This window comes from Pteropus alecto, unplaced genomic scaffold, assembly GCF_000325575.1.
Source record: "Pteropus alecto unplaced genomic scaffold, ASM32557v1 scaffold398, whole genome shotgun sequence".
NCBI classification, from domain to species: domain Eukaryota; kingdom Metazoa; phylum Chordata; class Mammalia; order Chiroptera; family Pteropodidae; genus Pteropus; species Pteropus alecto.
Genome location: NW_006442497.1, coordinates 6,052,391 through 6,074,957, shown reverse-complemented (window position 1 = coordinate 6,074,957; position 22,567 = coordinate 6,052,391). Strand labels below are relative to the sequence as shown.

Sequence of the window (22,567 nt, the reverse complement as noted above, 5' to 3'; positions counted from 1 at the left end):
GGCCAAGATGAGGAAGAGATCCTCCCACTGGATGGGGAAGGGACTGGGTCCTGAGGAACAGGTAAGAACAAGATAGGCATGTAAAGCATTTGGGAAGAGCCTGAGGGAAGGGCTCTTCCCTCAGATGAAAAGAATTAAAGAGAGTCAAAAAAAAAAAAAACCAGAGAGAGAGAGAGAGAGAGAGAGAGAGAGAGAGAGAGTGAGCAGGCACATGACAGCAGTTACTGGAGGACTTCGAAGGAAAATGAGGATTCTGACATTTGGAAAGCAAGGAGGATCCTTTGATAACTGTAGGGACTGGAGGGTTATAGGACTAGGCTTTGCTTGAGGAAGAATAACTTGGTATTTAAGTGCAGAATGGATTGGAGAGAAGTGGCACAGAGATAGGGAGACCGTTCAGAAAGTTCAGGTGGCAGGTGATAAGAGACTGAACTAAAATGATGACCATGGAGAGGAGAGAAGGACGAGAGAGCGTGAGTTGAGAACAGACAAGACCAGTGGAAGCCCCGTCCTGGTCTCCTGCAGGGGAATGATGGTGTCAAAGGCTTCAGAAAGCAATGCCATCCCTGGAATGAGGGTGGTCAGGAGAAGGCACAGGTTTGGTTAAAATGATGTGTTTTCCTTTGCACATGCAGAATTTGAGATGCAAATGGTATTGTTACCGGAGAGTGGGGATCCTCTCTCGGTGCATTGTCCAAGTTCTTGATGTCTTGAATAAAAAATTGAACAAGACACCGAAATACAGCAGAAAAGAAAAGCTTTATTAGAAGGGAAAGTACACTTCTAGATGTGGAAGCGGGCCCGAGCAAGAGAAGCGTGGCTCAAAAAGCCTGGTAACAAAGCCTTTAGGGTTTTTTTCTCTCTTTGCTGTGAGTGGTTACTTTTCTTAGAGGGGTGGGCTTCTTTGATTGACAATTAAGATTGACAGGACTCAGTGACTCATCATTTGCTTTCTGCGCATGTCCATTCCCAGAATTCAGTCTGTTATAATGATATTAATGAACTACTGGGCATATGCATCATATTATAATGATGGTATAATGAGACTCAGGTGAGTTGAAGTCCTTTGAGTCTTCATTGCGCAGGTGTGAGTGACTGGCTTAAACTGGTACCTAATTCTCTGCCTACTTATTTCTTTGTATGAGTTACTTTTAGCCTAAAAATACCTTCTGGTTTGCTTAATTGTGGGTGGATTAGAGTGGACTACTTCTAGGATAGGATGACTTCAGTGTTTTTGCATGCAGACCTGAAACCCCCTAACTTTCCTGCCTAACTCTTTTCTAAGAGCCATGAAGCCCCTTTTTATTAGTATGGATGTTAAGAGATGCGAGGTCTCTTCTGTATCTGCTTACTGCTGAGGGTCATAGGCCCTGCCTATTGGGATTTCATGGAGCTCTTTCTTCCTCTGCCTTAGTCAAGTCGGGATCTTGGATTTTCTGCTGAAGTGCCGCCTCAGTCCCTAGACAAGGAAAAGATACAAACTTGTTATTTAAATCATACATCTATTAATTTCTATTATTGATTTGCCTATTAAGCGAGTAAAGGGAAACAGGCTTGGTTAATATATTTCTTAAAGAGTAAAGAAAAGACCTTTGGCCTAAAGTCCCCTCCCCTTTCAGACTCTAAGGGCTCTGTCTGGCCTAACATTATTTCTGTTAGCAATGGGCTGATGAACCTTATCAATAGCCAGAGGATCTGAGTCACCAGTTTCAGGGCAATATCGGGATTTGAGGGAGAGGGTCTTTTTCTAAAAGAAAGGAGGGAAGAAAACTTAACTAGGTTTACTAAAAAGATTAAGAACTCTGCAAGAGATGTCTGGTTTCATTTCCTGCTAAAAGATGAAGAATTTTACAAGCGATGTCCAGTATCAGTATTTATGAGCAGAACTAACCAATTGGCATTGAATGTGCAGATTTTAAACTCAGAAGGGAGATCAGGCATGGAGATGAAGGTAGGGGCTGTAGATATGAGTGTGGATGAGATTGCACAGGGTGAGAAGGTAGAGAGAAAATGGAAGTAAACACAGTGTGGGAAAATGGGGAATGGAAGAAAGGAAGAAAGGTAGAGAAAGGAACCCTGAAATTCTCTGAAAGAAGCACTGTACATTATCCCACCCACAACGATGTGAAGAAAATATTATTATTATTATTAGTTATTATTATTATTCGCCTTTTACAGATAAGCATAGTCAGGAGCATAGAGGTTAAGTAGCTTGTCCAACATAATGGAACCAGGGAGTGATGAAGCCAGATTGTGAAACTCGATGTATTGGCTCCTATTGTTCATACCCTTTCCACCAGACTTGGGGTTGGCAAGCTATGGCGCATGGGCCAAAGTTGTTTCTGTTTATATAAGTAGTTTTATTGGAACATGGCCAAGATTATTTATTCATGTATGGCTGCTTTATGCTATAATGACAAAGTTGAGTAACTGCAATGGAGACCATTGGGGCCGCTGTGCCTAAAATACTTACTATTTGGCCTTTTACAGAAATAGTTTGCTGACTGCTGGCCTAGCCATGGTTACTTTTCATAGAAGCCGTAATCAGAACCCTAAGCCATATTTGCTTTTGGGAAATGGGAGAAGGAAGGCAGATTGGGGAGCCCAAAGAGACGTCCTCAGGAATAACAAGGGAGGTACACCAGGCAGGTGGCAAAGAGGATGAAGGAAGACAGGATATCAAGAGTGGGGGGAACTGACCGTCAAATGCCTCAGAGCTGTCAAGAAGGTTATGGCCTGAGGAAAGTTTATTGGACTTGGCAATAAGCCTTTATCATAAATGGTGGGGACAAAAATGAGACTAGTACTACTTACAGAGTGGCTGCTAAGATGTATGAGGAATGCAGATTAGTCTTCAAAATACTTGATGATGAAATGACCGATGTAAGGCTCTGATGGTTTTTTTAGAGGAAGGAATACAGAAAATTGAACAGGATGGTAAATGGAAGAGAGGAGTCAATAGAAAGGAAAAGAAGATATTGAAGTTAGGAACAAAAACAGATGGATGTCTGGACAAGTTCAAGGTGGAGGTGGGAGTGGAACCCAATGTCCAGGGAGAGATTAACTTTGCCTGCAAGGAAGGCTGGAGAGAGGGAAGTAAGATTTGATGAGCCCCTCGGTATTTATTTGGCAAAATACTTATTTTATGATCTTATTTGATGTTCACAACTCATGAGTTAAAGATTCGAATTTCCATTTTACAGGTGGGAAACTGAGTCTCAAAGTGATTTCACAATTAACTCACAGAAATGATGCGGTTGAAGGGCAGCTCCAGAATTTAAACCTAAGTCCATCCAACTCCAAGAACCATGCTTGTTTCACCACACACAGGCTTGAAACGATGAATTCAAGTCTTGGGCTGATTCATTTCATCTTCATTTATTCAACACAGGTCCCTTCTCATGGAGAAGCAGCAAAGCAAAAAGATACCTCTCTTTGCAGCCCATTGTTTAACAATGTCCAGGAGGAACCAGGGGCTGTGAGGTGAAGGCTTTCAAAGCAGCCACAGGGATAACCATGAATGGCCCTGGATGCCAGGCTTCTGCAAGATTTCAGGCTTCATCAAAGTTCAGCACCCACCCCTGCACCAGGCCACTGTTGGAACTGCTGGCACCCCCATTGTTTTAGGAAGGCCTGGGAAGCCCTAAAGTTATGCACTGGAGATTTTATGGCAGCAACCCTGCTGCGGGCTTAGACAGCCAAAAAGAAGTCCTGTCTCCTGCTGCTCCTCTATCAAAATCCTTTTAAAATCTAACAACTGGAACTAAGCACAAAAGTCCACACGGGATTTTCCTGCAAGCACATATCACACAGTACTGTTCCTATGACCCCTCTTCAGCTTTTGAACAGACTATGAGAGCCCCTGGAGGGCTCCACCTTATCCATCTCTGGTATCATCCAGTTGGCACACAGTAGCAGATTTCAATATGCTGCCTGCAAAAACAGATGCATCGCCAATGCTGTGTGGGAGAGGCCAACCCTCCTCGGTGCTGGACACTGAGTACTATTAACACAGCCCCACCCATTTGCACAGCCAGCCTCCCCGGTGGCTCACATTAAGCTATTAGTCAACTGAAACCATCTGGACATTTTTCTGACAAGCAAGGCCTCTTCTATGCTGTCCCTGTGTCATTCAGGTCTCTATTTTTATTTTAATTTAATTGAATCTTGTCAAATATGGCCTAATTACAGCAATTATGAGGGTCAACCTTCAGAGGCTAATCAGATGGGCTCGTGCTTATGTTTATTACCTGTGCTTGACCTGCTCCACTAATTTATATCTCCTCTGGCCTAATTTTGTACTTTTTACTCTAAAAGTGTATGTGTTTCATATAAGCTGTCTCCTATCTTTTATGGTATGAGGTAGTTACCTAAATAAAGAATTCGTTTTGGCATTTTGTTAAAAAATGATATAACACTTTTCTGTGTCTACATGGTCTCAGAACAGTTTTCAAACTCCCAGTTTTATTATCCTCTTTCCAATAGTTAAGCCCGCTTCTATGCAAATCTTGGAATTCTACATTCGGTACAGTACTTACTGGAAGGAATGCATAGAAGCCGACATGATGCAGACAGTATATGGTTATCCTGATGCTATGGAATCTTTTGGAAGTTCTGTGCTCAGCCACTAGCCTGGCTTCTCAGAATTCGGCTGGACTCGAAAACCTGAAAATATATCATAAAAATGAAGAAGAAAGATTGCCTCCTACTCAGAACTTTCCTTGACCATCATCATTTATAATCCTATTGATTTTCCCCTTTAAAAATTTCTTTGTGTTCCTGACCTCACTACATACAGTGAGAAAGCATTTCCTTTTACTAGAAGTTCTAATGTTAGCACAGAAAGAAAAGTCACATATAATCAAAATCACTCTGAACATTTCCTTAGGAAGACATTGTGTTGAAGGCCACATAACTTCTTTTCATGAGACCAACACAGTTGGTTTTTTTGTTCTAGAAATGGAACAGATTTCTGTTTCTTTGGCTGAGAACCAAGTGCAATAGCTGGCTTTTATTTCAAAGCAGCAGCATTGTTCAAAATATGCAAATCTTGAAAAACTAGGATCGCACTCAGCCTATAGCATATGTTCCCATCTGAGAGAGCTGAGGAACTGAGATTAGCTGAGCAGCAGCCGCAGATTCCAACCTCCCACATCACACTCACTCCAGGAAATTTCTCATTACCTACATCTTCCTCTCTCTCTTTCACCTGAATGTTAGCGTGAAATTTAAATGTATGTACGATAGTTCTCTATATAGTACACTTGTTCAACTCCTGTTTGTCTCCTGAATTACAGAGCATGCTTCTGCAGGATGGGCATCTGCCCTCTGCTTTGAAGAATGAGTATAGAGTAACTCTGTGATAATAGAAGTGAGCAGTGAACTGAACGCAATTCCAGCTGATTACTTATTGGTCCTTGCTTTAGAACCCTATAAGAAAAGATAGGTCCACATAGGAGGGCTTCCTGGAATTTATCCTCAACCTTCTGGGAACCCCCGTTAAGGGCTAAAACTGAGAAGGCACACCTAGGCAATGCATGTAGAAATTGGAGAAAATCCCTCTGGGGCAAGGCTTAGTCTGCAACTGAGCAGCTGCAGGAACAATGCTCAAGTACCCCTCATGGCACAGAATTAGAGGCCACAAGCAAGGAACTCAATCTCAGGGATCAAGAGAGCAGCACTACTCAAACTGTAAGCAGCTTGCCTGAGGATCTTGTTAAATGATGATTCTGATTCAATAGGTCTGAGGAAGGGCCTGAGCTTTGCGTTTCTCACAAGCTCCCAGGCAACATCACTGTTCCTAGTCCCCATGACATTTAGAAGAACAAGGGTCTTGAGCAACCCCATTATTTTAGAGATGGAGAAGCTGAAGCCTGCAGGGTGAAGTGACCTTCCTAAGTTCAAGCAGCTGAAAAGCAGCAGATCCAGAACTGGGGCCCAGGTCTCCAGGCCTCCAGGATGTCAGTCAAGTCCTCGTTCTTCTCCATAAACTGATGACTGGCTTCTCCAGAGCTCTGCTGAGCTTCCGACAGAGCAAGCAAACAAGCAGGGCAGCAGCCAAGGGAGGTGAGGCACGCTCATGCAGCAGGTGAGTCATAAACCATCGTGCCTCAGGCCTCAACTTGGCTGTGCTTCTGACCAGGCCTTTATGCTGCTCTGTGTCACTGCAGATGCCAGAGCCATGAGTGCATGAGTGCCCATCACACAAGGCACGGCAGGACGGAAAGGAGGAGGAAACAGGAAGAATGCATTTCTACTGGGCAGGGCCACAGGGTGCCAGGCTAGGGATGATCTGGGCTCATCTTCCCAGAAAGTTGTTCCAAGAGGCTGGGCCCAGGGAGCCTCCTACTGCTCTTCAGGGCCATCTCTGTGGCCCCTCCTCCTATCTGCTCCATTGGAGGGCAGTTGAGCTTTTTCCGTGACCTGAATTCAGTTGACTCTGCAACTTACAGGCTGAATAACCTTCTAGATGATCCTTGCCTATTAAGGGATAGTAATAATTACATCACAGTCACAGGATCAAATGTGATTCAGCATTGGCCTTCGGAGAACCCCACAACCTCCTGAGTGTGCAAATTCCTTAGAAAGTTTGGTTTTTCCTTTGTAGAATTCAAAACATACAGCTGTATAATTTAGATTATCTCTTCACACTCCTAATGATTCTAGGGCTATAGGATCTATATTATTTAAAAGCTATTTAAAGTTAAGTCTGCCACTAATAATCAAGTCCACACTTCACATAACTGTGTCCCGACAGTTTGCTACAGAGAGGACCAATAGGAACCCACAAACCCAGAAGAAGATGGACATACTAAGAGAAAGGATGAGTCATCTTCCTCCAGCTCTGTAGCCTGCCCAGTCAGTGGCCTTGAAGCCCCTAGGATTCAACTCATTTCTCAGTGAAATTACAGTGTGTTGGAGAAAGGGGAGCTTGTCCTGACTGGATCACAAGCTGAGTCCACCACTGTTGAGGCTGTCTCAAAATTTATTTGCATGAGGCATCAAAGAACCTTCTGGGTAAAAACCAACCCTAAGTATAAAGGGAGTCAGCCAGACAAGCTTGGCCTGTTAACAGCAACTTAATGCAGATATGCTCAGCTTTCTTTATCTTTCAATACTCTCTATTTGTTTTCAGGACAGAAGGACTACGGGAAGAATTAGGCAACTTTTGAGGGAAAAACCTGCTTGTAATATTGGGGTCCAACTGGAAGCATCGGAGTTAGTTCCTGGTAGAAGTCACTCCTTGTCAGAGGTATTTATATGAAAGGCCCAGCAAGTGCATCTAGCAAGCCCTCCAGGGGATTCTGATACACTCACACTCAAGTCTTAGGAAATCTGCAGGAAAGAATCTTTGAAGCTGAACTTCTGTGTGGAGGTTGCCCTCTGGGTGACCCCATCTCCCCCACTGTCTCCTAGGACACAGGAAAGCAAAGCTTGTCCATTGTCACGTGGAGTCTTGGCTGGGCTGCACTAGCCCCAGGTGGTTCTGTCAACTGTGAGGAACCTTGAGTCCTGGCCAGCCCATACTGTCCCGTATGGCCTGCAACTAGTGTTCCTTGCTGGCCTGGGAGATGGACTGGTTTTTCATCCTGTCTCACCTGCATTTTGCTTTTCAAGAAAATCAAGTTTCCCATTGTTTAGGAAGAAAGGCAGGACTAGAAGATTGCTGGAGCTGGTGTACAAAAAAGGAAGGAGGAGGCGCAAGGGGTGGAAGGCACTGAGGGAGTGAGATGGGAAGGGGCTGGGGTGGGGGAGATGATGAGGGTGATAGAAAAGCCACATAAGAGAGAAACTGAGATGGGAGCAAATGGGGGAAAAGTGTCAAAGTGTGGGCCCTGGACCAGCAGCAGCAGCATCACCTGGGACTGTGTTAGACATGCAAATTCTTGGTCTCACCCCAGACCCTCTGAACCAGAAACTCGGAGTTGGGCCCATTGGTCTGCTTTTTAAAAAGCCCTCTGAGTGATTCTGGTATACACTATAGTTTGATAAATACTGCCCCTTAATCCTGGGTTTTTCCAGTGTTTTTGAATTTCTGCTTTGGGCACAGTGACTCGGAAGAGAGAGACTGGATCTCCCTAATGTGACTCTCACCCAGACCATCTCTTGCTCTTGACCTAATGACTTCCTGAATCTGCAGAGATGGGAAGAAATGGTTATAATATATCCTTCTTCTTCTATCATTCTTGCTGTACCACTGGTACCACCAGCCTCTGGCAGCTCTAGACTGTGTAGCCTTTTGCTGGAAGAGTTTTTGGGCTGGAAAGAAACCTAAGGAGCCTCTGACCTGTGTAACTCCCCAACTAGTTCAACATCAAGATGATCTTTTATTACTTTTCCTCTAAATCTCCCTTGTCTTGAAATATGTTGTCTGCCGAAGAGATATCATTAAAAAATAATTCATTTCCCCAATGATTTATTAATCAAATACATCCATAACTGGGTATGCAAAAATCAGAAAACAGATGTATTATGATTTCCATTAGAGTTTTTGAAACATTTAAAATAATCCATTACAACCACCATAAATCCCTAGGGATCTGGGGAGGAACAAATGAAGCAAGAGATTCCAGACCTCAGCTGCCTGTGTGAACAAAGGTAGAACAAGAAAACAGTAACACAATAAACAAAGTGCTTGCAGGCTCTTTCCCCTTTCCCCTCACCCTCAGCTCACTCAGGACTTTGCCCTTTCCATGAACTCCACCCTCTCTGTTCTTGGCAATCCCCAAAGGGCATCTCATAGACTCATAAACTAAACCAGGTGAGGTTTGAGGGCTGGCAGCTGCTGCTTCTGCTCCTTTGAGCTCCCGCTTTCCCAGAGTGAGAGTTTCCACCAGACCCCACCTCCACCTCTTGCAAACAGGAGTCGGTCTTCAGTCTTTACCACTAAAGACTAGAGTCCCCACAAGACACCAGGTGAGGGAGTCTTTACCACTAAAGACTAGAGTCCCCACAAGACACTCTGTGACAGAGTATAGGAGTGAGCCCCTCTTCCTCTGGGTCAGATCAATCTCAAAGCCACAGTTCTCGGGGCCACAGTGCTGTGCAAAGTGCTAGAGAAATAATTTCTCCCATTCCTGCCTATGGACCCCCTGTTCAGACACAAATTCATGGGAGAGTGGAGCTGGAGACAGATCAGTGGTGGATTCCTCTTCCCATATGATGATTAGGGCTTTTCTACTGCTTCAGGCCAAGTGGGCCTCTTGATTGCTTAGGATAGTTGTCAACCAAGGCATCTTATGGCAGAGGAGAGAAGGAACAGGGTTGAGCATGGAGCTGGGAGAGACATACTGCAACAAAGAATTTTTGAAGACCCCTTTTATCTTCAAAATTTGCATGAATGTTGCCTCATATTCCATGTTACTTTTGTGCTTGTTTACTACTTGAAAATGTCTCCAAATATTCAAGTAAAATTGGCATCGTTTTCCCTGTGGGTTTACTTTCCCCAACACAATGGCATGGACCCTCAGAGGGCCATGCAGCTCAGCTGAGAAGGAATTCTCAAGGCTGGTAGTGATTCTCTCCCAGGAGGCTCCTCAGCCTTCTACTTGTGGATGTCTGCCCTGGCCAGTGGACAGGCAAGTCCATCCATGTCTAAACATATCTACTTAAGATCAAGAAGCACCGCTCTTGTCCAAGCTCTGTGTTTCCATGTGAATAAAACTGAAGGCCACAGGATGTTAAGCAACTCACCCAAGGCCACAAAATCTGTTACTGGAACCCACATTTTCTGACTCTCGACCTGATACTCTTTCTTCTAGTTCATTCCTCCTCTCTGGGTAAAGGCAAAAGACTGACAGTAAAACAAGGACCCACTCAAGGACTGAGCCGAAGCACCTGGTCAGAAAGCCAGGTGAGTCAGATTGTGTTCGGGTAATAGTTCTGTGCCTCTTCAATAAAATGGGAATATTAATGCCAGCACTATAGACTCCAGAGGATCATTCAAGATATATGCTGGGTATCACACATAAGGGGCTTTGGAAAGGTATAAACAAAATGGGCAGTGGCTCTTGAGTCCATCCATGCTGAGAAGACAGGTGAAGCTTGGTTCATTCCACTCATTCCTTTCTTTCACTCTGTTTGAAGCATTCTAGCACACACATAGAGAGAAGTGTGGGGGATCCTTAGAAGCTGACTCTGTAACAGTCATGGCAAACCTGGCCAATGAATTACGCCACTACCACCACCCAGCACATGTCTCCAGAGCCAAGGGAAGTCAGCAATCAAGGCTTATGTAAAGGTACAGCTGGGCACACCATGGCCTTCACCAAGGACTGCCAGAGCACCAACAGCCCATTGAAATTTGCTCCTGACATGAAATCAATTTATTGTTCTTATCATTTATGGTTGATATTAGCCAATTGTCAGGGGTCAATTATGCAGGTGGACTTAGACCAACCTCCATAAGAAGTAAACACCTAAAAATCACGGGCTTATCATGCCCTATGCCACACGTGATTCAAACTAGAAAGAGCTCTAATTAATTACACACTTACTAATCAATGTAGTTCTGTATTTAAGACTTGTATTTCCACTGTAACTTCATTCCAAATTCCTCTTGGCCTACTTGACATAGTGAAAGTCTTCATGCTTTTTGTGTGTAACTTTTAAATGAGTTTGGTAGACTTGGTACTAAACAGAAAAAAAATATTCTTACATAAACCAAGGAAGCTTACGAAGAGAACTCAGAGAAGGTCTGGAGATGGAATTAAAGTGTAAAAGCAAGAAAGGCTACTTGAAGACATAGATTACTTGGAATGGGCAGTTAAATGCTTCGAACTTGAACTAAATAAGCCAGTCGAGTGGCCTGAGGTTCTGACTTATTACTTATCTTATCCATAAATAGATCCTACTCTGTATTATAAATAGCTTTATGCTTGAAGAGTTTCTGAATGTGCTGTACTAGAGCAGATGGGAGAGGGGTAGAACTGAGGGAGGAACCAGCAAAGGAACCAGATTATAAATCCAGAGTCCTTCCCTCCCCCATCCCAACACACATAGTTCCAATCTCCTGAATGTTGGAGGTAGAATAAGAGTCACACAAGAGACATCAACAAATGGAAGTCCAGCACAGGGGTTTTAATCTAGAGTGTAGTTTAGGACTTAGCATAATATAAAACACCACAGTTTGTGGTAACCCCCACAAAGTAGAACGTTAATAGCTGATTTGGCCTTCATGCAAAGTATAATGCAAAGTTTCCCCTCATTTTTGCAAACACACACATATACACACACACTCACACATATACACATTCACATATACTCACACACCCTCATGCACACATTCATATTCACCTGTGGTCCCTCTCCCTTGTTGGTGACCCTTCACCTGTATTTCAGACTCAACCAAAGTAGAGAGAACTTTGGACTAGAAGTCAGACCTGAGTTCTAGTTTTAACACTGCAACTTGTTAACCAGATGACTTTGTCACTAAATTTCCTCAGAGAATACAATTTCATCTGTAAAATGGGTCCTTATAACCATCAAGAGGGAGAATACATACAATAATAAGTAATGCTGACTGAGTGTTTATCAGGTACCACCAGCACTTTACATGGTTTATCCTCTTTAATATTTATCATAAACCTGCAAGGGTGTTATGATGATATTCCTGAGAGTTTGAGACAGTTGTCCAAGATTACAGTTAGTGACAAGCAGATGTCATACTGGAACAAAGCTACCCGACTTCAGAACACTTTGAGATCTACAGAGCACACTACAGTTGCAGGTCAAAGGTGGAAGAAAGTTTACAGTTAGTGCTTCTAAGATTGTGGTCAGTATACCATACTAAATGCACTTTATGTGACCCCTCCCCAAATGCAGATACCTCAGTATCTGCATTTTAATATTAACTCCACCAAGTGATTCTTACATACACCAAAGTTTGAGACCCTCTGAATTAAGAGTAAATAATAAAATTCTACTCTGGCTAAGATGAAGTAACAGAGACTGAATTTAGCCTCCTATCTAAAACAACCAGAAACAAACAAAACATATTAGATGATAGTTTATGTGATAGTGAGCCTCAGGCAATGAAAGGCGGTGGTACACAAAAGTTGAGAAAAAATGAGATTAGCCCAACAATTGCCCCATCTTATTATTGCCTTGAGAGGATTTATAGGCCGTGGTTCAGGGAGGAAGAATTCAAGTGAAGGCTGTCAGACTCCCTGAGTTGAGGAGATGGAGGTGAGATTCCAAGGAGAACAAGATAGCTAGAATTCAAAGAGCAAAATATCAGAGAGGAGAGAGCTATACAAAGAGAGAGATCTGCAGAGGGTCCCAATCAGTTTTTTAGTAGAGTACTGATTGCCTGTGTGTGTGAGAGGAAACTAAACAAGGCTGGAAAAAGAATCATCTGAGAAGATTAGAGGGTACAATGCGAGGTCTTCAATAGGGCTATCTTATAAAGAAATTGGAGCTGAAAGAGGAGCAATAACTCTCACAGAGTTGAAGGCTTCTAAGTGAAGGAGCTGGGATTCGAGCCCTATCATTCAAAAGTCATTCTGCTCTAGCTTCTCTGAATGTCAAAACAGAAGAATTAAGAAGCCCATGGCTCTTAAACACTCTCCCCTTCCTCAGCCCATCCACAGTTTATTCATCTTCCTAGGTTTCCCTGGATATCTTATTTCTTCCTCATCTAACCTACATTTCAGCTGAAGCAATACCTTTGTCCCTGATTCTCCAATTCTCCCCCACACCCATTTATCCATACAAATGGTGAAAACCAGCTACAAAATGGTAGCATTCCATTGCTACCTATTTGGGGTATATCCATAAAAATTTGTCCTATAAACATTTTTCCTTTATTTTAAAGAAAAAAAAAAACATGTTTACCATATTCCATATGTCATCTTTACAGTCATGTATTTGGTCAGGTCTCAGGGCAGTGTGAAAACAAACAGCTGAGTAACCAACGTTAATTTCAAAAAAACTCAAGTTCTTGATGACATATTTAGTGTCCATTGGTGTAAGATGTGAGATAACTACAATAAAAGGAGGCAGGACAAAGGCATATACATTGTGATAAGGTGTCTACATTCTACTAGAAGTGGTGCAATATTAATTCTAGTATTTATATTTTAATCCCTAGAGCAACCACTAAAAACTTATTGGGGAAAAAAGATAGTCAAATTCACATACAAAAAAATTTAAAATGGAATACTAAAAAATACAAAAAGAAGGCAGGAAAGAGGAAGCCAGGGAATGTGAGAGGGAGGAAAGGAAGAAGGGAGGGAGGGAGGGAGAGAGAGAAAGAATAAAGAAAAAACAAACAATAAAATGATAAACCTAAATCTAATACATAAACTAAAAGAGATTGTGCCAATGATGTTTAAAAATTATCCAATTATATGTTGTCTTCAAGAAATTTACTGAAAATATGAAGATATTGGTATAATAAAAGTAAATAAATGGAAAAAGATATAGCATGCAAATGTAACCAAAAGAAAGTTGGAGCAGCTATGTAAGTAACAAACAAAGCAGACTTTGAAGCAAAGAAAATTACCAGGGATTAAGAGGAATGTTACATAATTACAAACGGGTCAGCTCAGCAGAAGGCAGAGCAATCATAAACATATATGCACCTAATAACAGAGCTTCAAAAATACAAAGCAAAAACTGACAGAATTGAAAGAAGAAATAGAAATGGACAAACTCACAGTTTGTTAGGAGACTCAGCTCCTCTCTCAGTAATTGATAGAACTAGTAAAGAGAAAATCAGCAAGGTTTCAACTATAAAGTTGATTTATGGTTCTTCAGTTCTATCTATTAATGTAGAACTGAAGAATCATAAACTAACTGAATTTAATTGACATTTATAGAATACTCCACCCAACAACAGCATAATATATATTCTTTTCAAGTGCATGTGGAACATTCACAAAGATAGACCATATGCTGGGTCCTAAAACAAATCTTAACAAATTTAAAACAATTGAAACCATACAATATATGTTCTCTGATCATAGTGGAATTAATTGAATTCAGTAATTGAAAGATAACGGAAAAATGTACAAACACTTGGAAATAAAACAACAAACTTCTAAATAACACATGGGTCAAACAGAAAGTCTCAAAGGAGATTAGAAAATATTTTGAAGTGAACAAAAAAGAAAATACAACCTATTTGTGCAATGCAATTAAAGCAGTGCTTAGAGGGAAATTAATGGCTTTGAATGCTTATATTGGAGAAGAAAATCCTCAAATCAACACTTTAAGCTTTCACTTTTAAAAACCAGCACAAGAAGGCAAAGAAAACCCAAGTTAAACAGAAGAAAGGAAATAATAAAGATAAAAGCAGAAATCAATGAAATTGAAAGCAGGAAAACAATAGAGAAATATCGAAGAAACCAAAAGCTGGTTTTGGGAGAAAAGCAATAAAATTGATAAACCTGTAGCAAAAGTGAAAAATCAAATAATCAGCATCCAGAATGAAAGAGAAATATCACTACAGACCCTGCAGACCATAAAAAGGTAATGAGATGATACTCTGAACAACTCTATGGACATAAATTTGACCACTTAGATTAAATGGGCTAATTCCTCAAAAGCCAGAAATGATAAGTCACCCAAGATGAAACAAATAATGTTAATAGTTCTATAACTTTTTAAAACATGAATTTGTAGTTTAAAACCATTTGTAAAAGAAATCTCCAGGCTTAGACATTTTCACAGGCAATTTCTAACCAATATTTAAAGAATAATACCAATTCCAAAAAATACAAAAATACTAGAGGTGAAAACATTTCCCAACTCTTTTTATGATAGCAAGACTATCCTCATATCAAAGCCAAACAAAAATTATAATAAATCTGTAGTAAAACTTTATTTAGATTAATATCCCTCAAGAGCATAGATGCAAAAATCCTCAATAAAATATTAGGTAACTGAATCCAGCATATATATGTATACACACACACACACACACACACACACACACACACACACTATACCATGACCAAGTAAAGTTTATCCCAGGAATGCAAGGCTGAGTTAGACAAAATGTTCTATTTCATGTTCTTAGACATGGCACCAAAAGAATGATCCATTCTTAAAAACTGATAAATTGGCCGTCATCAAAATTAAAAGCTTTTCTTCTGCAAAAGACACTGTTAAGAGAATTGGGGGGGGGGGCGGAATGTATGTTCAAATCACATATGCAACATAATACTTGCATCCAGAATATATAAAGAATTCTCAAAATTCAGCAATAAGATAACAACCCAATTTAAAAATGGGCAAAGAGTTGAATAGACACTTGACTAAAGTTCACCACAGGAAAGTGAATATGTTCAACATCATCATCCATAGGGAAGTGCAAATCAAAATCACTCTGAGATACCACTACACACTGATTAGAATGGCTAAAATAAAATTAAAAAAAAAAAAAAACCACTAAGTGCTAGCAAGGATGTTGAGTAACTGAAAAGCTTGTTCATTGCTGGTGGAAACAGAAAATAGCACAGCCACTCTGAGAAATAATTTGACAACTTTTTATAAGGTTAAACATACACTTACCAGATGACTCAGGAATCCTACACCTGCATATTTACTCCATAAAAATGAAAAGTTATGCTCACACAAAAACACAAATGTTTATAGCAGCTGTATTCACAATTTCCAAAAATGGAAACAACCCAAATGTCCTTCAGCGATGAATCAATAAACAAACTATGGTATATCCATACAATGAAATACTACTCAGCAATAAAAAAGAATATATTATAGACACAACTTGGATGACTCTCAAAGGCATTATGATGAGTGAAAGAAGCAGTCTCGAAGGTTACACACTATAGGAATATAGAACAGGTTTGAAAAGACAAAAGTGAGGGAGAGAGATCAATGCTTACGAGAGGTTAGGTTTGTGATGAGGGTATTATTACGAAGGGATAGCACAAGGCAGGTGTTTGAGGTGATGGAATTGCTCTGTATCTTGATTGTGGCGGTGGTTAAACTCATAGAATTTTACATGCCCCAAAATGTCAATTTTTATATGTGTTAATTTAAAAAACAAAATAAATTGAAAATTCAAGTTCTTTACGTTTGGTATTTCCTAACTGTGCAAAAGGGTCTATATAGGTGGGCCACAGTAAAACTTTGAAATCTCCTTTCTCCCCATCTATTTATGCATCTTAGCTGTTTCTACACCATTCTCACCCAGCACTCCCAAATCTCCCTAACTGGTGCTAAGAGAAGTGAGGAGAATATGAGCTTCCCACGGTCTTCATCCTTTTCTTCATTTTTTAATTTTGGCGATAGACATGACCAGTTCAAACATATTTTCAAGTTCCCCACTTTCAACTATTTCAACCTCCCTAAGCTCTTCCCATGTGAAAATTCTGGAACAGATTACTGCCCCCCAGAACTCCTTTCTCTGAGCCCTTTGCTTCCTGATCTCATTACAAAACTCAAGAGAATCCTTCTAGAAAGGGAGGACCTGCAACAACAGTGGAGAGGCAAAATGGGCTAAGCCAACATCCTCTTCAAGTGACAAGAAGAAGGCAGAGTTTGAAAATGCACCTTAATGTAACTACACATGCATCCAAATGAGTCCTTTGAAATAGCCAAGGTAGGAAGCTGTAAGCTTGACAAAATCATGCTGCTGCATGGCCCAAAACATTTCTAGAAGTTGTTAATAGTTGTTAATAGCCTCCAAACCAGTATGTTAATAGCCTCCAAACCGCACTTGGACTCTAATAATAACGATGAAGATTTGAGCTCTTTATGTGTCAATAATGTCTTGAATCTTCACAACTCTGTGAGGTAACTGTATGATTTCATTTTACAGATATGAAAAATAAGGCACAAAGTTTAAGTAACTTGACAGAGTTTGTTGGGCTAGTAAGTGGCACAGGCTGGCTTTGAACCCAGCTGATCTGGTTCTGGAATCCATGCTCTTAACCACGAAGCTATGCCACCTAACTTTACACTTAATTTCTTCACATTGCACAAATTATTGAATTTTTTTTTACTCCATGTTGTATCAATCTATTTAATTGAATTTTAGTTATTTCTAAAAAATAACTTAAGAAAATTATCAACACCAAATAAATTCAAAAGAGTTTGCTGCAGGCTCTGGAAGTGGCTCCCGAGGAAGTTTCACAATGGCTTAAGTAATGGCAGCCTCCCAAGATTAGGTAGTCTGCCCAAGTCCCAGGAGTTGTGTTGTTAGATCTGGTATGTTGGTTAAAAACCACCTGCCACATTCATTATAGTTATATCTCAAAGCAAGCAGGCACATATATGGCAGGTGAGGGGTGCATCTTCTAAGACCCTGTTCCCTCTTCTTTCTCAAGGGTATTCAGTGAGATGAAAAAAAAAATTAAATACTCTTCCTGCCTAAGACATAGGTGATAAACAGTTTCTCCTCCACCCAGTTTACCCACAACTAGGAATAATATTTCTGCCCAATGTCTTTGGTGAGCTCCAAGCTTTGGGGTGGGAGTGAGGGAGTGAGCAAAACATAGCTCGGCTATCAGCACACCTCTTAAACCACCCTTCTCCGACCCCCCATCTGTGGTTGTGCTCACCTTGAGGCCCTGTACACTCCCCTCATTTGTTTCCAGGTGAAACAATGCCTTTCAGACCCAAGGCAACCCTAAAGAGATCCTCACACTGGGACAGGGTATACTCAGGGTGGCTGGGACCAGGTTGGAATGGAAATAGAGGCAAGCTGGGGAAGCTGAGAGGGAGGGTAGGAGCCAGGAGACCTGGGACCCTAGAAAAAAAAAGGGTGAGTCCCCTGGTGAGCTTTTAAATATACAGACCCCACCTTAAGCATCATGGGTTCCAAGCATTAGAATGTATTAAAAATTCTCCAAGGTAATTTTAATGTGCAATCATGGTTAGGAAGTTCCCCTAGGTCAGAGATGAGTAAACATTTTCCCATAAAAGGCCAGATATTATCATGGACATGGACAATAGACTAGTGGTTACCAGAGTGTTGTGGTGGGGAGAGGTAGATGGGGTTTAAAAGGGGTTAAATATATGGCGATACACAAAATCTAACTATGGGACATGAACTCAGAATGCAAAATATATACATATGCAAAATATATACATATGCAAAATATATATATGCAAAATATATATATGCGCAAAATATATATATGCAAAATATATATATGCAAAATATATATATGCAAAATATATATATGCAAAATATATATATATACTTTTTCTTTGGAGAATCCTGACAGACACAGTCTACTTGGGGGCTAATAATTAAAAAAATAAGAAATAAAATAAAATCAGATTACTTGAGAAAAGTTGAAAAAAAAAAGCCCAGATATTAAACATTTTAGGCTTTGCAGGGACATTCGATCTCTGTCATTTCTCTTCTCTTCCTCCTCCATCTTCATCTTCCTCTTCTTTCTTTCCATCTCCTACAACTCTTTAAATATATATATACTATTCCTAGTCCATGAGCAGAATAAAAGCAGGCAGCAAGCTGGGCTCAGCCCAGAGGATATAGTTTGCTGGTTCCATCCTAGGTCAACAGCTCTCAAATCCTATTTCTTGGACCAGAGATGAGCAAACTGAGTGGTGTGGGGTAAACAAACTGGCTCTCATAAACCAAAACCCTAATTTATATCATTTGCTGATTCCCATGGTGTAAATACTCGCACCATGCCCAATTTTAAGCTACCAATGTGATGTCATTGAGCCAGAGGTGGGAAGAAATGTGCGGAGTTGGCCGGCTTTGATTCAGTACATTATAAAACTTTGACTATTTTCTGTAAACCCGAACTCCTTAAGAAAATCCATTTATCCTTGATTTTTGCTATGCTAAAAACTGAAGCTATGGCATGACCTTTGGGGATATGACTATAGTCTGAGAAAGCTGATGTTTTTTGCCAACTTTGGTGATTTAGCAGTTTTTTTCTTTAAATGTTCATCATGTTTTATATTTGACAAGCCAGCTCTTACGAAACCTTACTCCCTGACATTCTTTGAAGATAAACTTTTATTTCCTAAACACTACCATCTCTGAGTCTTTGATAGAAGATTACTCCAAAGGTTACTTTTTACTATCCTGTTGGATATTAACCAGTTTTACATTGAATTTACAGTTTTATTTCAGTATATTTTCCCATTTACTGTATAAATCTCAGTTTCTCACATCTTTAGCGAACCAGCTACTTTTATTTCTGCTGATTCCTTCATGTATCAATTAGCTTCAGCTGTGTAACGAAACTCCAAATGAGTGGCTTAAAACAAGAATCATTTATTTAACTCACGATTCTGAGTTTTAGCTGGGAAGTGCTTCTGGTCTGGGATGGCATAAGTTATCTCTACTGGGCTTGCTTATGCATCTGTAGTTAGTTGGCAGAAAACTTGGTACCTAAATGATCTAAAGTGGCCCCATTTACATGTTTATTGATTGGCAACCAAAGCAAGAAGGATAACTGGATCATTTGCGTCTCATCATCCAGCAGGCTAGCCCGAGCTTTTTATACCATAGATACTGGATTCCAAGAGTAGCAAGTGACAGCAAAGCACCAATACTCAAGTGCTTTTGGAGTCTCTGCTTTTATATCATTTGTTATCATCTCATTGGCCAAAGCATGTCATGGCCAAGCAGCGTGAAAAGGTGTAGATACATCAAGGTGTGGATAAATTGGGGACCTTTACTTACCACACCTCATTCATGCATGAGCTGAATAAGTTTGGCACATGCTAACAAATAACTGTGTCTGAGAAATACACTTTTACAGGATGAAGAGATGTCCAAAGGAAACTCTGTAAAAAGATAAGGGTCACAGAAGGGAAGGCAAGTGTGCTCCAAGCAGAGGGAAGAGGATGTGCGAAGTCCTAAAAATGGGACAGAAAAGCCTGCTCCACAAAGCTGCTCACTGTGGTTGAAATGAAAGTCAAAGCTAGTATATGTTGACTCGAAACTTCTGTTTTATTCAGATATGTTTTTATTTAAATATGAAGAGGTAGACTATCAATGGTCAGACCATTGTAAGATGAAACCTCAACTGTTTTTGTTTTTGCTATGTATCTCTGCCTACTGAAAAGGTTGAGAGGTTAGGGCTTGCCTGTCATGGAAGAAGAGAGACCTGGTGTTTGATTGATTGAGGATCAGATCTGATGGGCCACCATGGTCTACAATGAAAGAACAAGAAGGAGAGAGAGGAAAGGACTTGCCTCTGGGGAAAGGAAGGATTTCTCAGAGATTTAAAAGGTAGTTTTAGGAAGAAGGGAAGAGAGGAAGGTGTTATAAGAGGGGATTGGCAGGAAGTTGGGTGGTGATCTGGGGAACCGAGGGTAGGAAGAACAGGACAAAAGACCCCAGTAAAGGACTTTGTTCTAGAGTCCAGAAACTGAATAGAGTCCCACCATAGAGAGATACAAATAGAGTCCCAGCCTCCACTCAAACCAAGCCCCTCTCTTGCCTACAGCCAATCACCACTCAAGCTATTCATCTTATTGGGGCCAGTGAAGACTTCATGCAGACAGCACTCAGCAATTTTCCCCAGTGACCTCTTTAGTTGGACCCTATCTGTATACCTCTCTGGAAAAACCCACTTTCTATGACCTTGACCTCCCATAAGCCTAAGAAAGGGATCACTGGGGACCTGGACTGCTGGTGAGACAGCAAGGTGAAGGCTGTCCCCTTTCCTCTATATCTATTCTCTAGGGTCTGGTGGAGTGAAATAAGATTGCACTAAATCAGCTAGAAAATCCTCAAGCTTTCCCTGCCATAGAAAATTTTACATGAGAACATGTACCAGCTCAAACACCTAGTTCCCTTCCCAGAGGCAAACACTTTTGGTTCTTGTGTGTTGTTCTGAAAATTTTGTGTGTATTTACATAAACTGAGCCATAACATCCACAACCGTGTAGTTCAGATGTGTTCCCCAAAAGAGGAAGAGGTAAACAACAACAACAACAACAACAACAACAAAACTAAACAACCTAGGTTCTTACAGGAAAACCTAATAGAAATTGCTAGGTTGGTTCTGTGAAAGTACTGAGTTATTTTATGCAAAGTAACTTGTTGAGTGGGTTAGGAGTAAGTTTCACAGATAGAAGGAATGAATGATTTAGCTTAGTTACCAAAGACACTCTTCCTTAATTGCAGAAAGAAAAAGTATCAGTTACCTTTTACAATAACCCACCATGACATCTCCATCTCACTCTCCAGATCACAGAGAGGAAAGAAAGCTGAAGTGACTTGCAAAGAATGGGCTCCTGGGAGCAGAAAATGAGATTCTCCCCCCTTAAATGCGAAGGGGGGAGGAGGAGCAGAAAAGGCCAGATTGACGGAGGAGCAGCTCAAGAGCTAATTAAGTCTGCAGAGGAGCCAAGTGGGCCTCTCCCTGGTTCCCTGCCAGCAAGCAAAGCTTTTTGATGTTGCTCCGAAATCTGAGCCGGCAGAACCAACTTCAGGCCCCAGATTGAGGGCTTGTATTACAATAGCCAGAAGCCTCAGGAGAGGAAGCACCTAAGAAGGCGCCTCTGGGCAGAATGAAACCCACCACCTGATTGTGCAAAGACAATGTGAGAAGGACATTTAAACTATTGTCTTGATATATAAATGATTAGGTCAGTAAATAATTTTATTTTAATCAAAAAGAGCAAAACATCTTCGAATCATACCTTAGCCGTCCGTGCCGTGGATCAGGCACCACCTAGTGTCAGCTCCTGGAATTACAAGTACAGGCATTACTGGATTTGGCAACTTTTGCAAAGCTAAACCATAGAGTAAGTAACATTGTGGACATCATAGGGTCGCCAGGAGTCAGACTCAATATACAACAGTACATGCTTTTCTTTCACTATGACCTTGCTGTAATTATACACCTGCCTCTGGCTTCATTTGTTTGATCTTTACAAAGGGCTAACATATAATGCTAATAATATTTCCTTGCATTTATGTAGCCTTTCAATTTCACATAAATGACAAAAAACCAGGGACAGGAAGTGAGCAGGAAGGAGTGATGATCCTCATCCTACCAAGAAAGAAAGTTGAGGACGAGAACCAGAAAGACAAAATAACCTGTTCAAGGTCAAAGGTGATGTAATGACAGAACAGTACCGAAACCTTTTGGGTCCAACCAAGTTCAGTGAGATTTCTTCTGGACCCAACTAAAGCCTCTCAATGCACACTTCACAGGATATTAAAGCAGTGAAGCAGAGGCCAGGCTGCATCTAGGGTCACTTGTGGAGCTTCAAAAACGTGCCAGTGCCTAAGTCCCATATCCAGAAACTGATTTAATCAGTGGCAGTAATCCCTGGGCATTGGCATTTGATAAAGCTCTCCAGATGAGGCTAATGTGAAGACAGGCTTGAAAACCACTGTGTTGGAGAAATAAAACAGAAGGAGATAAAGTTATTATGCTTAAGTCTCAGAAAGCTATATTGCCACTGAAACACTATACACACCAGAGACTGTCTTGACTGTCACAGAGGCAGAATCCAGAGCTGCCCTTCTGATGTGTATCTCGTCAATACACACAGGCACATCCAGACACACTCACAAAGACACACAGACACATCCAGACATACATACAAACATACGCAGAGACACACATGGACACATGCACACAGAGAGACA

General features: G+C 41.0%; 1 long non-coding RNA gene across 1 annotated transcript; it reads right to left on the bottom strand.

Annotated features, from left to right (window-relative positions):
* Window positions 1–1,175: 1,175 nt before the first annotated feature.
* LOC112471416 lies at window positions 1,176–21,654 on the bottom strand. Its single transcript, XR_003043295.1, has 3 exons — window positions 21,610–21,654; window positions 4,539–4,665; window positions 1,176–1,459 (listed from the first exon to the last, which is right to left on the bottom strand). It is a non-coding gene; the product is annotated as an uncharacterized LOC112471416 (long non-coding RNA).
* Between the last annotated feature and the right edge of the window lie 913 nt (window positions 21,655–22,567).